We start from the raw sequence: 17,891 nt of genomic DNA on the forward strand, positions 1-17,891 counted from the left end.
GGTGTTATAAACCTCTGCTTCTACATTGGGATTTTGCAGTTCTATGGAGTTTTCCATTTTTTTCTTTTCATCTTCCTTTTTTCTTTTCTCTTAATTTTAATTTTTTAAAACCTATTGATATTTTTTCCTACACTTCTTTCTCCATTTGCTTTACCTACTATTCTTTTCCCCTTGAAGTTACTCTTTAATATATATAAATCTTCTTTATCTACTTCAACTTAACTTAGCATATCTATTCTTTCTTTCTTTCCTTTCCTTTCCACATATTTGTTAGTTTCACTTTCATTGTTTTAATCCCCACTTGGCAGCTTGCTTTTGTTTTGTTTTCCAGTTTGCACTTTAGTTAGTTTTGTTCTTAAATAGTAGATATAATTTTTGGCTTCCTTTGTTCACTGGGTCAATCTATTGTACTTTATTTTTATTGGACTGTTTTGATTTTCTCTATAGGTGTATATGTATAAGTGTATATTCAGTTACTTTTATTATTATTATTATTTGCTTGATTTTGTAACTGTGATTTGTCTGGGGTTTATCTTTGGTTGCTCATTTTTGGGTATTTGTTTTAATCTCACTTAATGCCATAAAAAACCACCTGTGGAATCTTCATTTCTGACCAGAGGTCAAGCCCTGAGCCTTTGGATTGGGAGCTCTGACTCTAAGACTCAAGACTACCAGAAAACTAACCCTCAGTCACTTCAGTTCAGTTCAGACACTCAGTTGTGTCCAACTCTCTGTGACCCCATGGACTGCAGCACGCCAGGCCTCCCTGTCCGTCACCAACTCCTGGAGTTTACTCAAACTCATGTCCATCGAGTCAGTGATGCCATCCAGCCATCTCATCCTCTGTCGTCCCCTTCTCCTCCTGCCCCCAATCCCTCCCAGCATCAGGGTCTTTTCCAATGAGTCAGCTCTTTGCATGAGGTGGCCAAAGTATTGGAGTTTCAGCTTCAGCATCGGTCCTTCCAATGAACACCCAGGACTGATCTCCTTTAGAATGGAATGATTGGATTTCCCCTAGGGAGAATCAAATAGTGAGAACTCCCACAAAGGAAGCCACTTGAATACAAGACCCAACATCACCCATCCACCAGTTACACCCTGTGCAGAACACCTCATCCAAACAATAAACAAAACAAAAATACAAACCCAATCATCAGCATATGGGACTACCACCTCACTCAGCCTTGCTTATCAGAGGGGGGGAAAAAAAATACAACAGAACAAATCTCACCCTATAAGAAGCTTATTCAAACCATTGGACCAACCTTAGGAGAACAGAACCCAAAACAAATAAATGATTCAACCTTGAAGCCTGGGAAAAGGAGACCTCAAACACAATAAATTTTAAGAAAAATAATGAAATAGTAGAGAAGTAGTGCACAAATGAAGGAACAAACTAGAAACACAGAAGTCCAAATAAATGAAGAGGAAATAGGCAAATTACCAGAAAAAGAATTCAGAATAATGATAGCAAATATGATAGAAAACCTTGAAAACAGAATGGAGAAAATGGAATATTCAATTAACAAAAACATAGAAGAATTAAAGAATAAACATAAAAAGACAAACTACACAATTACTGAAATTAAAAATACTCTATAAGAACACAATAGCAGAATATCTAAAGCAGAAGAATAAATCAGTAAGCTGGAAGATAAAATGGTAGAAATAATTTCTGAAGAACAGAAAAAAGTAAAAAGAATGAAAAGAACTAAGGATAGTCTCAGAGACCACTGGGACAATATCAAAGGAACCAACATTTGAATTATAGGGGTCCCAGGAAAAGAAGAGAGAAAGAGAGAGTATGAGAAAATTTTTGAAAATATTACAGTTGAAAATTTCCTCAGCAAGGAAAAGGAAGTCACCAATCAAGTCCAAGAGGTGCAAAGAGTCCCATACAGTATAAACCCAAGGAGAAACACACAAAGACACATACTATTCAACCTAACTAAGATTAAACACAGAGAAAGAATATTAAAAGCAGCAAGGGAGAAGAAACAAGTAACATACAAGGGAAATCCCATATGTTTAACAGCTGATCTTTCAGCTGAAACTCTGCAGGCCAGAAGGGAATGGCAGGATATATTTAAAGTACTGAAAGGGAAAAACACAAACAAGATTACTCTACCCAGCAAGGATCTCATTCAGAATTGATGGAGAAATAAAAAACTTTTCAGACAAGCAATAGTTGAGATAATTCAGTAGCACCAAATCAGCATTACAACAAATGTTCAAAGGGCTTATATAGTCAAGAAATACAAGAGAAGAAAAAAATCTACAAAGTCAAACCCCAAACAATTAAGAAAATTTCAATAGGAACATATATCTCAATAATAACTTTAAATGTAAATGGATTAAATGTTCCAACAAAAAGATAAAGATTGGCTGAATGAATACAAAACAAGACCCATATATATATATACTGTCTAAAAGAATCCCACTTCAGACATAAAGACACATATAGACTGAAAGTCAGAGGATGGAAAAATATATTCGATGCAAATGAAAAGCAAAAGAAAGCTGGAGTAGCAATCCTCATATCAGACAAAATAGACCTTAAAATAAAGATTACACGAGATAAGGAAGGACACTACACAATGATCAATGGATCAACCCCAGAGGAAGACATAGCAATTATAAATACCTATGCACCCAAGAATTGATGCTTTTGAACTGTGGTGTTGGAGAAGACTCTTGAGAGTCCCTTGGACTGCAAAGAGATCCAACCAGTTCATCTTAAAGGAGGGCAGTCCTGGGTATTCATTGGAAGGACTGATGCTGAAGCTGAAACTCCAATACTTTGGCCAGCTGATGCAAACAGCTGACTCATTTGAAAACACCTTGATGCTGAGAAAGATTGAGGGCAAGAGAAGGGGATGGCAGAGGATGAGATGGTTGGATGGCATCGCCAACTCAATGGACATGGGTTTGTGTGAACTGTGGGAGTTGGTGATGGACAGGGAGGCCTGGCGTGCTGTGATTCATGGGGTCACAAAGAGTCAGACACGACTGAGCACCTGAACTGACTGACTGATCCAAAATAGGAGCAACTCAGAATATAAGACCTACGCTAAAAGACGCAAAAGGAGAAACTGACAATAACACAATAATAGTAGGAGACTTTAGCACCCCATTGACACCAATGGACAGATCATCAAAACAGAAAATTAATAAGGAAACACAAGTCTTAAATGATACATTTGAAGAGATGGATCTCAGTGATATTTTCAGGACATTCCATCCAAATGCAGAAGAATAAACCTTCTTCTCAAGTGCACATGGAACATTCTCCAGGATAGACCACATCTTGGGTCACAAAACAAACCTCAGTAAATTTAAGAAAATTGAAATCATGTCAACTGTCTTTGACCACAATGCTATTAGACTAGATATCAATTATGAGGGGAAAAAAAAAAAAAAACTGTAAAAAATACGAACACAATGAGATTAAAGAATACGTTTCAGTTCAAGTCTGAACTAACAGGATATTGAAAAAAATCTAAAGAAAACAAACAAACAAACTCTCTAGAAACAAATGATAATGAAAACACAACTGAAAACCTATGGAATTCAGAAAAAGCAGTTCTAAGAGGGAGGTTTATAGCAATACAATCCTACCTCAAGAAACAAACAAAAACCATCAAATATACAACCTAAATTTATGTCTAAAACAACTGGGAAAAGAACAAAAAAGCCCCAAAATTAGCAGAAGGAATGAAATAATATCAGAGCAGAACTAAGTGAAAGAGAAATGAAAGAAATGATAGTAAAGATTAATAAACTAAAAGCTGGTTCTTTGAGAAGATTAACAAAATTGAAAAAACTTCTAGCCAGACTCATCAAGAAAAAAGAGAGAAGAATCAAATCAATAAAATTAGAATTGAAAAAGGATAAGTTACAACAGACAATGCAGAAATACAGAGGATTATAAGAGATTATTGCAAGTGAACATGAAAGTTGCTCAGTCCTGTCTGACTTTTTGTGACCCAATGGGCTATCCATGGAATTCTTCAGGCCAGAAAACTGGCGTGGGTAGCTTTTCCCTTCTCCAGGGAATCTTTCCAACCCAGGGACCGAACCCAGGTCTCCCGCATTGCAGGTGGATTATGAACAACTATATGGCAATAAAATGGATAACATGGAAGAAATGGAAAGATTCTTAGAAAAGTTCAATCATTCAAGACTGAACAAGGAAGAAATAGAAATTATAAACAACCCAATTATAAGCACTGAAATTGAAGCTGTAATAAAAAATCTCCCAAAAAGCAAAAGCCCAGGACCAGATGGCATCACAGCAGAATTCTATCAAACATTTAGAGAAGAGCTAATGCCTATCCTTCTAAAACTCTTTCAAAAAACTGTAGAGGAAGGAACATTTCCAAACTCATTCTATGAGGACACCATCACCCTGATACCAAAACCAGACAAGATAACACAAAAAAGAAAACTATAGGCCAGTATCACTGATGAACATAGATGCAAAAATCCTCAACAAAATTTTAGCAAACAGAATTCAGCAGCATATCAAAAAGCTCATACAACATGATCAGGTTGGGTTTATAACAGGAAATGCAAGGATTTTTCAATATTTGCAAATCAATCAATGTTATACACCATATTAACAACTTGAGAGATTAAAAAAAATATATGTGATAATCTCAACAAATGAAGAAAAAGCCTTTGACAAAATTTAGCACCCATTTATGATTAAAACACTTCAAAAAATGGACATAGAAGGAATTTACCTCAACATAGTCAAGACCATATATAATAATGTTATAGCAAACATTATTCTCAATGGTGAAAATCTAAAAGCATTCCCTCTAAGATCAGGAACAAGACAAGGGTGTCCACTTTCATCACTATTATTCAACATAGTTTAGGAAGTCCTAGCTACATTAAGCAGAGAAGAAAAAGAAATAAGAGGAATCCAGATCAGAAAAGAAGAATGAAAGCTCTCAGTGTTTGCAGATGGCATGATACTGTATATATAAAACCCTAACAACACTATCAGAAAATTAATAGAGCTAATTAGTGAATTTAGCAAAGTCACAGGATAAAAAATCAATACACAGAAATTATTTGCATTTCTATATACTAACAATGAAACATCAGAGAGAGAAATTAAGGAATCACTCACATTCACCATTGCAAAATAATAGTAATAATAAGAATAAGAATAAGAAAATATATATGAATAAAGTTACCTAAGGAGACAAAAAAACTATACACTGAAATTTATAACAACACTGTTGAAAGAAATCAAAGATGACATAATCAGATGGAGAGATATTCCATGTTCCTGGGTAGGAAGAATCAATATTGTGAAAATGACTATGCTACCAAACTCAATCTACAGATTCAGTGTGATCCCTATCAAATTACCAATAGCATTTTTCACAGAACTACAACAAAAAATTTCACAGTTGATACGGAAACACAAAAGACCCTGAATAGTCAATATAGCCTTGAGAAAGAAGAATGGAGCTGGAGGAATCAACCTTCCTGAATTCAGATTATAATACAAAGATATAGTCATCAAGAAAACAGAATAATGGAACAGAAACATAGAGCAATGAAACAAGATAGAAAGGTCAGAAATAAACCCATGCACCTATGGCTACCTTATTTTTGACAAAGGAGACAAGAATATACAGTGGGGCAAAGACAGCCTCTCCAATAAATGGAACTGGCAAAACTGGATAGTTACATGTACAAGAATGAAACCAGAATACTTCCTAACACCATACACAAAGATACACTAAAAATGGATGAAAGACTTAAATGTAAGACCAGAAATTATAAAACTCTTAGAGGAAAACATAGGGAGAACACCCTGTGACATGAATAAAAACAAGATCCTCTATGACCCACCTCCTAGAGTGATGGAAATAAAAACAAAAGTAAACAAGTGGGACCTGATTAAAGTAAAAGATTTTGCACAGCAATGGAACCTATAAGCAAGGTGAAAAGACAAGCCTCAGAATGGGAGAAAATAATAGCAAGTGAAACAACTGACAAAGGATGAATTTCCAAAATATAAAAGCAAGAAGAAGGCAAATTTCCAAACTCATTCTATGGAGCCACCATCACCCTAATACCAAAACCAGACAAAGATGCTACAAAAAAAGAAAACTACAGGCCAATATCACTGATGAACATAGATGCAAAAATCCTTAACAAAATTCTAGAAAGCAGAATCCAACAACATATTAAAAAATCATACATCATGACCAAGTGGGCTTTATCCCAGGAATGCAAGGATTCTTTAATATCCACAAATCAATCAATGTAATACACCACATTAACAACTTGAGAGATAAAAACCATATGATTATCTCAATAGATACAGAAAAAGCTTTTGACAAAATTCAACATTCATTTATGATAAAAACTCTCCAGGAAACAGGCATAGAAGGAACATACCTCAACATAATAAAAGCTATATATGACAAACCCACAGCAAACATTATCCTCAATGGTGAAAAATTGAAAGCATTTCCCTTAAAGTCAGGAACAAGACAAGGGTGGCCACTCTGACCACTACTGTTCAACATAGTTTTCGAAGTGTTGGCCAGAGCAATCAGAGCAGAAAAAGAAATAAACAGAATCCAGATAGGAAAAGAAGAAGTAAAACTCTCACTGTTTGCAGACAACATGATCCTCTACATAGAAAACCCTAAAGACTCTACCAGAAAATTACTAGAGCTAATCAATGAATACAGTAATGTTGCAGGATATAAAGTTAACACACAGAAATCCCTTGTATTCCTATACACTAACAATGAGAAAACAGAAAGAGAAATTAAGGAAACAATAGCATTCACCATTGCAACAAAAAGAATAAATTATTTAAGAGTATATCTACCTAAAGAAATGAAAGACCTATATATAGAAAACTATAAAACACTGATGAAAAAATCAAAGAGGACACAAACAGATGGAGAAATATACTGTGTTCATGGATTGGAAGAATCAATATTGTTTAAATAACTATATTACCCAAAACAATCTATAGATTCAATGCAATCCCTGTCAAGCTACCAACGGTATTTTTCACAGAACTAGAACAAATAATTTCACAATTTGTATGGAAACACAAAAAACCTTGAATAACCAAAGCAATCTTGAGAAAGAAGAATGGAACTGGAGGAATTATCCTGCCTGACTTCAGGCTCTACTACAAAGCAACAGCTATCAAGACAGTATGGTACTGGTACAAAAACAGAAATATAGATCAATGGAACAGAATAGAAAGCCCAGAGATAAATCCACGAACCTATGGACACCTTACCTTCAACAAAGGAGGCAAGGATATACAATGGAAAAAAGACAACCTCTTCAACAAGTGGTGCTAGGAAAACTGGTCAAGAACTTGTATAAGAATGAAATTAGAACACTTTCTAACACCATACACAAAAATAAAATCAAAATGGATTAAAGATCTAAATGCAATACCAGAAACTATAAAACTCTTAGAGGAGAACATAGGCAAAACACTCTCCGACATAAATCACAGCAGGATCCTCTATGACCCACCTCCCAGAATATTGGAAATAAAAGCAAAAATACACAAATGGGACCTAATTAAACTTAAAGCTTTTGCACAACAAAAGAAACTACAAACAAGGTGAAAAGACAGCCCTTAGAATCGGATAAAATAACAGCAAAAGAAGCAACAGACAAAGGATTAATCTCAAAAATATACAAGCAATTCCTACAGCTCAATTCCAGAAAAATAATGGCCCAGTCAAAAAATGGATCAAAGAACTAAACAGAGGTTTCTCCAAAGAAGACATACAGATGACTAACAAACACATGAAAAGATGCTCAACATCACTCATTATCAGCGAAATGCAAATCAAAACCACAATGAGGTACCATTTCACACCAGTCAGGATGGCTGCTATCAAAAAGTCTACAAGCAATAAATGCTGGAAAGGGTGTGGAGAAAAGGGAACCCTCTTACACTGTTGGTGGGAATGCAAACTAGTACAGCCACTATGGAGAACAGTGTGGCGATTCCTTAAAAAACTGGAAATAGAACTGCCATATGACCCAGCAACCCCATTCCTGGGCATACACACCGAGGAAACTAGATCTGAAAGAGACACGTGCACCCCAATGTTCATCACAGCACTGTTTATAATTGCCAGGACATGGAAGCAACCTAGATGCCCATCAGAAGACGAATGGATAAGGAAGCTATGGAACATGTACACAATGGAATATTCCTCAGCCATTAAAAATAATTCATTTGAATCAGTTCTAATGAGATGGATGAAACTGGAGCCCATTATACAGAGTGAAGTAAGCCAGAAAGATAAAGAGCAATACAGTATACTAATGCATATATATGAAATTTAGAAAGATGGTAACGATAACCCTGTATGCAAAACAGAAAAAGAGACACAGATGTATAGAATAGACTTTTGGACTCTGTGGGAGAAGGCGAGGGTGGGATGTTCTGAGAGAATAGCATTGAAACAAGTGTACTATCAAGGGTGAAACAGATCACCAGCCCAGGTTGGATGCATGAGAGAAGTGCTCAGGGCTGGTCCACTGGGAAGACCCAGAAGGATGGGATGGGGAGGGAAGTGGGAAAGGGGATCGGGATGGGGAACACATGTAAATCCATGGCTGATTCATGTCAATGTATGGCAAAAACCCCTACAATATTGTAGAGTAATCAGCCTCCAACTAATAAAAATAAATGGAAAAAAAAAAATAAAAGCTTATACAGCTCAATACCAGGAAGAAAAAGATCCAATCAAAAAGTGGGAAAAATACCTAAACAGACATCTCTCCAAAGAAGACACACATATGGCTAACAAACACATGAAACGATGCTCAACGTCTCATTATTAGAGAAATGAAAGTCAAAACTACAATGAGATATCACCTCACACCTGTCAGAATGGTCATCATCAAAAAGTCTACAAACAATAAATGCTGGAAAGGGTGTGGAGAAAAGGGAACACTTTTTCACTGTTGGTCAGAATGCAAATTGATACAGCCACTGTGTAAGACGGTATGGAGACTCCTTAAAAAAACTAGGAATAAAACCACTTATGACCCAGCAATCCCACTCCTAGGCATAATCCCTGAGGAAACCAAAATTGAAAAAGACACATGTATCCAATTTTTCATTGGATTGTATCCAATTGATACATTGGATTCTCTATTTACAATAGCTAGAACATAGAAGCAACCTAGATGTCCATCTAGAGATGAATGGATAAAGAAGTCGTGGTACATATACACAATGAAATATTACTCAATCATAAAAAGGAAGGTCTTTGAGTCAGTTCTAATGAGGTGGATGAACCTAGAGTCTATTCTACAGGATGAAGTAAGTCATAAAGAGAAAGATGAATATTGAATTCTAACACAAATGTAAGGGATCTAGAAAAATAAATAATTTTTTTAAAAAACAAATAATTGCAAAAAAGAAAAAAAAAAAAAAAAAAGAACTGTCTTAAATACCTTGAGTCAATCTGTTGTGTCTGATTTTTTGCAACCCCATGGACTGTAGCCTACCAAGCTCCTCTGTCTGTTGCAGAGAAGAACCAATTCCGATTCTAAGTTGGAAGTGTTTCTTTGACTTGCTTTTTGTTGCTTTTGTATAGTCATACATAATGACCCCTCTGCCAGTCTTTTTTTTTTTTTTCTTAGTTGGAGGCTAATTACTTTACAATATTGTAGTGGGTTTTGTCATACATTTAAAGTGTCTTTCTTCAGATATTAGAGAGATAATCTGATCCTGCCCATCTATGAAAGGCTGAAAGCAAGAAGATATTAAGACATCCCTCCCTTCCTTGATGCTTCCTTGATTCCCAGAGATGTTTGCAAAACTGATGGCCCTTTTTACTTCCCCACCTCTCTCTCTATTCTGCCTTTCCTATTTTACTTCCTCACCTCTTCTCTTCCTAGTTCTATAAAAGAACCTGACATCCAGACCCCAAGAATAGTGGTTGTTTTGAGACATTAGTCTGCCATCCTTTAGGTCTGCCAGCTTTCTGACTAAGTCATATTCCTCGCCTCAACATCCCATCTCTTGGATTCACTGGCCTGTTGTGCAACGAGCAGAGTGAACTTGGACTCAGTAAAATGTTCATGGAATTTTCCAGGCAAGAATACCATGGTGGGAAGCCGTTCTCTTCTCCAGGGGATTTGCTGACCCAGGGGTTGAACCCTGGTCTCTTGAATCACAGGCAAACTTTTTACCATCAGAGCCACCACTTTACTTCTCCCATATTTATGGTGCAATGGGGATCCATTAAAGACTTTTAAAAGGGAGGTGATGCAAATTGGAGATAAGAACGCAAAGCTAGTAAACATTTAGTGTTTAGAAGTAAATCAGTTCAGTTCAGTTCAGTTGCCCAGTCGTCTCCAACTATTTGCGACCCCATGAACCACAGCACACCAGGCCTCCCTGTCCATCACCAACTCCCACAGTTCACCCAAACCCATGTCCATTGAGTCAGTGACGCCATCTAACCCTCTCATCCTCTGTCGTCCCCGTCTCCTGCCCTCAATCTTTCTCAGCATCAAGGTGTTTTCAAATGAGCCAGCTCTTTGCATCAGGTGGCCAAAGTATTGGAGTTTCAGCTTCAGCATCGTCCTTCCAATGAACACCCAGGACTGATCTCCTTTAGGATGGACTGGTTGGATCTCCTTGCAGTCCAAGGGACTCTCAAGAGTCTTCTCCAACACCACAGTTCAAAAGCATCAATTCTTCGGCGTTCAGCTTTCTTTATAGTCCAATTCTCACATCCATACATGACTACTGGAAAAACCATAGCCTTGACTAGATGGACCTTTGTTGACAAAGTAATGTCTCTGCTTTTTAATATGCTGTCTAGGTTGGTCATAACTTTCCTTCCAAGGAGCAAGTGTCTTTTAATTTCATGGCTGCAATCACCATCTGCAGTGATTTTGGATCCCAAAAAAATAAAGTCAGCCACTGTTCCCACTGTTTCCCCATTTCTTTGCCACAAAATGATGGGACCGGATGCCATGATCTTAGTTTTCTGAATGTTGAGCATTAAGTCAACTTTTTCACTCTCCTCTTTCACCTTCATCAAGAGGCTCTTTAGTTCTTCTTCACTTTCTGCCTTAAGGGTGATGTCATCTACATAACTGAGGTTATTAATATTTCTCTTGGAAATCTTGATTCCAGCTTGTGCTTCCTCAAGCCCAGTGTTTCTCATGATGTGCTCTGAATAGAAGTTAAATAAGCAGGATGACAATATACCGCCTTGAAGTACTTCTTTCCTGTTTGGAACCAGTCTGCTGTTCCATGTCAGTTCTAACTGTTGCTTCCTGACCCGCACACAGGTTTCTCAAGAGGCAGATCAGTTGATTGAAATTAGTTCAAATACTTCAGGTCTTTAGAATTTGGTTTCCATAAACTTCAGATGTAACGAATGGTTCCTTGTCAATAAAAAGTGAAAAAGAAAAGAAAACAAAACAAAACCCTACACTCCCATTTCCTGTCAAAGAACCTACCATTTAGTGCACAACAAAGAAATACATGTGACTATAAAAATAATAGATTTTAAAGCTGTCCTCCAAACAAACGTTAGGATAAAAACGTTGATTAATGACTTTTTCAGGACAGGCCACTGTTTAAAAAAAAAAAAAAAAAAGTAAGAAAAAGGGAAGAAGAAAGATTGCTCCTCCCATCACTTCCTCCTTTTCCTAGAATGAAAACTTAAGAAGAGAAAAGAAGGTAATGCCAAAGAGCGGCAGTGAGGCTGGCTATGGAGCCACTCCATGGACAGAAAAATACTGATTGAGCAATGACTGACTGTCATAGCAGAGAAGAAAATCACTTGGGAATAGACGGCAAATGTAATTGGCCTTCACCAAAACAACATAAAATACAGTGACATAAATGCAGTGCTCGGCAAGACACAAATGGGAAATGTGTAGTTAATATGTTTCATAAAGAATTTTAGTTCAGATTAAATGAAGAAATAAACAATACTTTAGCCTTGTCTAAATATCCTTATGAGTGTAAAGCTGAGGAAAAAGTGTGACAAGGCAATCTTGAGTTCAGATCTGCTCCTCACTTGGGCCCGTTCATGCATCACAGCCTTGTGGTGATAAAGGGGTATGCAAATCTAACTTAAGCTCTGAGCCTCATCGTGTAGGACCACACATGATGGACGGGTCACAGTGAAAACTTCTGACAAATATGGTCCTCTGGAGGAGGAAATGGCAACTCACTCCAGTATTGTTGCCTGGGGAACTTTATGGGCAGTATAAAACGTCAAAATATATGACCCTGGAAGATGAGACCCTCATTTCGGAAGGTGTCCAATTCCCCAGTAGGGAAGAGCAGAGGGCAATTATGGATAGCCTCAGAAAGAATGAAGCAGCTGGTCTAAAGCAGAATCTATGCTCAAGTGGTTGTTTCTGGTGGTAAAAATAAAGTTCGGTGCTATAGAGAACAACATTGCATGGAACATAACCTGGAATGTTATGTCCATGATTCAAGGCAAATTGGACGTGGTCAATAAGAGATGGCAAAAGTCAACATCAAACTGTTAGAAATATATGAAATAAAATGGAAGGGAATGGACAAATTTAATTCATAGGACCATTATATCTACCACTGTGGACAAGAATCCCTTACACCTCATAGTCAACCACAGTCCAAAATGCAGTACTTGGTTATAGTCTTAAAAACAGCACAACAATCTTGGTTCATTTCCAAGACAAATTATTCAACATTACAGTAATCCAAGTCTATGCCCCAACCATTGATGCTACAAAAGCTGAAGGTGATGATTCTATGAAGAATTACAACACCTTCTAGAACTAAAACAAAACAAAACAAAAGAAAACAAAAAAAATCCTTTTCATCATAGGGGTTTGGAATGCAAATTAGGAAGTAAAGAGGTATTGATCCTTCCAATGAATATTCAGGTTTGACTTCCCTTAGGAGACTGTTTGATCTGCTTGCTGTCCAAGAGACTCTCAAGAGTCTTCTCTAGCAACACAGATAGAAAGCATCAATTCTTCAGTGTTCAGCCTTCTTTATGGTCCAACTCACATCCATACTTGACTACTGGAAAAACCATAGCTTTGACCAGACAGACCTTTGCCGTCAAAGTCATGTCTTTGCTTTGTAATATGCCATCTAGTTTGGTCATAGCTTTTTTCTCAAGGAGCAAAGGTCTGTTAATTTCATGGCTATAGCCATCATCTTCAGTGATTGTAGAGCTCAAGAAAATTTCACTGTTTCCTTTGTTTCCCTGTCTATTTTCCATGAAGTGATGGGACCAGATGCCATAATCTTAGGTTTTTGAATGTTGAATTTTAAGCCAGTTTTTTTTCACTCTCCTCTTTCATTTTCATCAAGAGGCTACTCAGTTTCTCTTTGCTTTCTGCCATAAGGATGGTGTCATTTGCATATCTGAGGTTATTGATATTTCTCCCTAAAATCTTGATTCCAGTGTGTGTTTCATCCAGCCTGGCATTTTGCATGATGTACTCTGCATAGAAGTTAAATATGCAGGCTGACAATATACAGCCTTGATGTACTCCTTTCCTTTTCAGTTTTTGAAAAAGTTTGTTGTTTCATGTCTGGTTCTAACTGTTGCTTTTTGATCTCCATATAGCTTACACAAGCCTCTTATCCTCATCCATCAGAGGGCAGACAGAATGAAAACCACAATCACAGAAATGGACACAGTAAAGGGCAGAAATTGTTAAGGGCTGACAGAAACAGAGGAGATTTTGCAGAGGTGCCAAGAATATGGAGAATTATTCTAAAATGATCTTATGACTCAGATAACCATGAAAGTGTGGTCACTCACCTAGACCTGGACATCCTGGAATGTGAAGTCAAGTGGGCCTTAGGAAGCATTACTATGGACAAGACTAGTGGAGGTGACGGAATTCCAGCTGAGTTATTTGAAGTCCTAAAAGATGATGCTGTTAAAGTGCATCACTCAATGTGTCATCAAATATAGAAAACTCAGCAGTGGCCACAGGACTGGAAATGGTCAGTTTTCATTTCGACTTCAAAGAAGAACATTGCCAAAGAATGTTTATACTATGGTACAGTTGCACTCATTTCACATACTAGCAAGTTTATGCTGAAAATCCTTCAAGCTAAGTTTCAGTAGTATGTGAACTGAAAACTTCCAGATGTACAAAATGGGTTTCAAAAGAGTCAGAGGAGCCAGAGATCAAATTGCCAACATTCGTTGGATCATGGAGGAAACATGGGAGTTCCAGAAAAACATCTACTTCTGCTTTCCTGACTACTCTAAAGCCTTTGACTGTGTGGATCACAAGAAACTGTAGAAAATTCTGAGAAAAATAGGAATATCAGATCACCTTACCCGATTCCTGATAAACCTGTATGAAGGTCAAGAAAAGAGTTAGTCCATAGAATAGGCTAAGGACTGAAGAACTGATGCTTTTAAACGGTGGTGTGCTGTAGAAGACTCTTGACAATGCCTTAGATTTCAAAGAGATCCAAACAGTAAATCTTAAAGGAAATAAACTTGTAATATTCATCAAAGAACTGTTGCTGAGGCCAAAGTTTCAATAATTTGGCTACCTGATGCAAAAAGACCATTTTGCTGGGAAAAATTGAAGGCAAAAGAAAAAGAGGATGGTGGAGGGAGAGATGATTAGATAGCACCACTGACGAATGGATGTGAATTTGAGCAAGCCCCCGAAGATAGAAATCAGTGGAGCCTAGCATGCTTCAGTGCATGATATGGCAAAAAGTTGGATACAATTTAGCAACAATGACACTTAGGCAAGTTATACTTTTGGGCAAATTACTTTGTTAACTTTAATCCCTAAATTCCACATCTGTTTAGACTTTTGTGACAGTATAAGTGGCCTTTTGATGACCATTTTCTTACAATATTTCTGAACATCATGATAGATGATCAAATAAAACCCTATTATATAGATTTTGGAAAAAAAAAAAAAAAACATACTTAGTAAAAGTTTAAAATTTTACCCAAGGTTGAACACTTAAAAGTAAAAGAAAAATTCCTAAAAGAAAAGTATATGTGTGTACACACACACACACACACACGTATGTATGCATATATATATATACATATATATATACACACACACACACACACACACACACACATAAGATACACATATTGTATCTTATTTCTAAGAATGCAACGTTCAATTTAAGGCATGGCTAATTTAATCCTTCAGTTTATTAATTTAGTTGAAACATAAAGATAGAAGTTTCAAAAATCAATGGGTCTTCCCGGTGCACCAGGCCCGAGCACTTTTCTCATGCAGAGGTATCAGGTGGAGAGGGAGGTGGGAGGCGGGATTGGGATGGGGAATACGTGTAAATCCATGGCTGATTCATGTCAATGTATGACAAAAAACACTACAATATTGTAAAGTAATTAGCCTCCAACTAATAAAAATAAATGGAAAAAAAAAAAGAAAAAAAATCAATGGGTGTGAGAACTTAAAAATGTTTTATAATTTTAAAAAGTGCTCTAAATTGAATCAGAAACAAACACAAGAGGCAATATAAAGAAGAATTTGCTATGAGTTTGACTCTTCTAGGCAAAACATAAAATATAAACTTTAGGAGACAAGGATTTCAGTTTTGTTCATTGATGTATCTCAAAGAATACCTGACCCATAGTTGTTCCTAATTAAATATTTTTTGTGATTTCCACAGGTAGTTAAATTTTAGTTAAATTCTTATGTTGTAGGATACCACATTCAGACACTGGACTAGCCGGGAGTAAGAGGCAAACTGGGGGTCTTTCACTGAAAAAAAGGGATGGCTAAACAGTGGTGAATGTACAGCACAAAGTACACATACAGAAGATAAAAACAAGAGAGTTAGGGTCTAGATTTGGTAGACTGGATTTAGTAGACTGTAAGAACATGCTTCTGGAGGGAAGAGGGGGGGAAGGAAGGATGGAAGGAAGGAAGGAAGAGAATGAATATAAAATATTATGCACTTTTCAAGGGTTTACAATGAATAACAGGTAAGACAATAATAATAATAATAATAATAGTAACAAAGTATAATAGCATGCTAGAAAGAATACTGCACTGTGTGAGGACACAGGAAGAAATGCCAGATCTCCCTCTGGCCATTAGGGACAGCATGTGTCTAGGAATGGGCTTCATAGGTGGCACAGTGGTAAAGAATCCACCTGCCAATGCAAGAGATGAAAGATATGCAGGTTCTATCCCTGGGTTGAGAAAATCCCCAGAGTAGGAAATGGTAACCCACTTCAGAAATCTTGTCTGGAAAATTCCATGGACAAAGGAGCCTGGAGGCTACAGTTCAAGGGGTTGCAAAGAATTGGACATGACTGAGCGACTGAGCACAGCACAGAATTCACAGTCTCTAGGAATATTTACATCCTCTCTTTTAAATCCTGCAAAGTTTAGAAATTAAACATTAAATTCTTTTTTCTTTTCCTAAAAGTCAAAAACACTGATTAGGGCTTCTTAATAATTAATTTTAGAAATCCTAAACCCCATCAATGTTTTATTTTTCCCTTGGTCAGAGGTCATTTGCCAGTTTGCTGATAAACTGCATATTTATCAGAGGCAAGAATGGAGTGATATGCAAGAATTATTTTCATAACATGCACAAATATTTGTCTGCAAGGGACTAAATAGCAGACATTATTATTAGTTATATGTTCATTCCTTTTTTTCTGAGCTTTTATTTTATTTCACTCATTTATTTTATTTAGTTGTGACTTTTAATGACTGTGGGAGTGACAATATTAAAAAATACAATCTACTAATATTAATAACATAAAGTGGTATAGTCTCTACAAGATGGCAGAGAACAAAGCTGTGAGCTCATCTTCTCCTGTGACAACTCCAAAATTACAAATCGCTGCTGAACAACCATCAACAGAAGAATGTTGGATTGCACCAAAAAAAGATACCCCATGTCCAAGGGCAAAGGAGGAGCCCAGCAAGATGGTACAAGGGGTGAAATCACATTTGGAATCAAACTGCATACCTGTCAGAGATGCTTGGAGGGCTCAAGCAAAACCTTGTGTGCACCAGGACCCAGAGACTCCACAGAGACTGAGCCAGACTTGTCTCTGAGTGCCTGAGTGTCTCCTGTGGAGGAATGGTTCAGCAGTGGCCTTCCATAGGGGCAGGGCTCTGGCTACAGCAGACCTGGGTCACTCAGCATGTGGATAAGCCTTCTTGGAGGAGGTTGCTATTAACCCCATGATAGATGTGTCGAGCAGATGACCCACAAACTTTAGAACAATTATACCAAGCAAATTCTCACACTGCTAAGAAAGTTCTAGGACCCACAACAGATTTCCCAACCTAGGGATCTGGCAAATGGATGGAGAACCCTCAGGGAATTTGACTTTGAAGGCCAGTGTGATTTGATTACAGAATTTACACAGGACTGGGGAAACAGACTCTTGCAGGGCACAAATAAAACCTTGTGCACACCAGAACCCAGGAAAAAGGAGCAGTGACCCCACAAGAGACTGGACCAGACTTGCCCAGGAGTGTCCAGGAGTCTCTGGTGGATGTGTGGGTTGGCAGTGTCCTGCTGCAGGATCAGGGGTACTGAGTGTGGAAGTGTGTGCACGAGACCTTTCAAAGGATATTACCATTGCCTTAACTACTCTTACCATACCTTTGTCTCAGGTCAAACAACAGGGAGGGAACACCGTCCTGCCCATCAACAGAAAATTGGATTAAAGATTTACTGAGCATGGCCCCATCCATCAGAATAAGACCCAGTTTCCATCTCAGTCAGTCTGTCACACCAGGAAGCTTCCATAAGTCTGTTATCCTCATCCTGCAGAGGGCAGACAGAATGAAAACCACAATCACAGAAAACCAATCAAACTGATCACATGTCCTTG

Source organism: Dama dama, chromosome 1 (assembly GCF_033118175.1).
Source record: "Dama dama isolate Ldn47 chromosome 1, ASM3311817v1, whole genome shotgun sequence".
In the NCBI taxonomy this organism is placed as follows: Eukaryota; Metazoa; Chordata; class Mammalia; order Artiodactyla; family Cervidae; genus Dama; species Dama dama.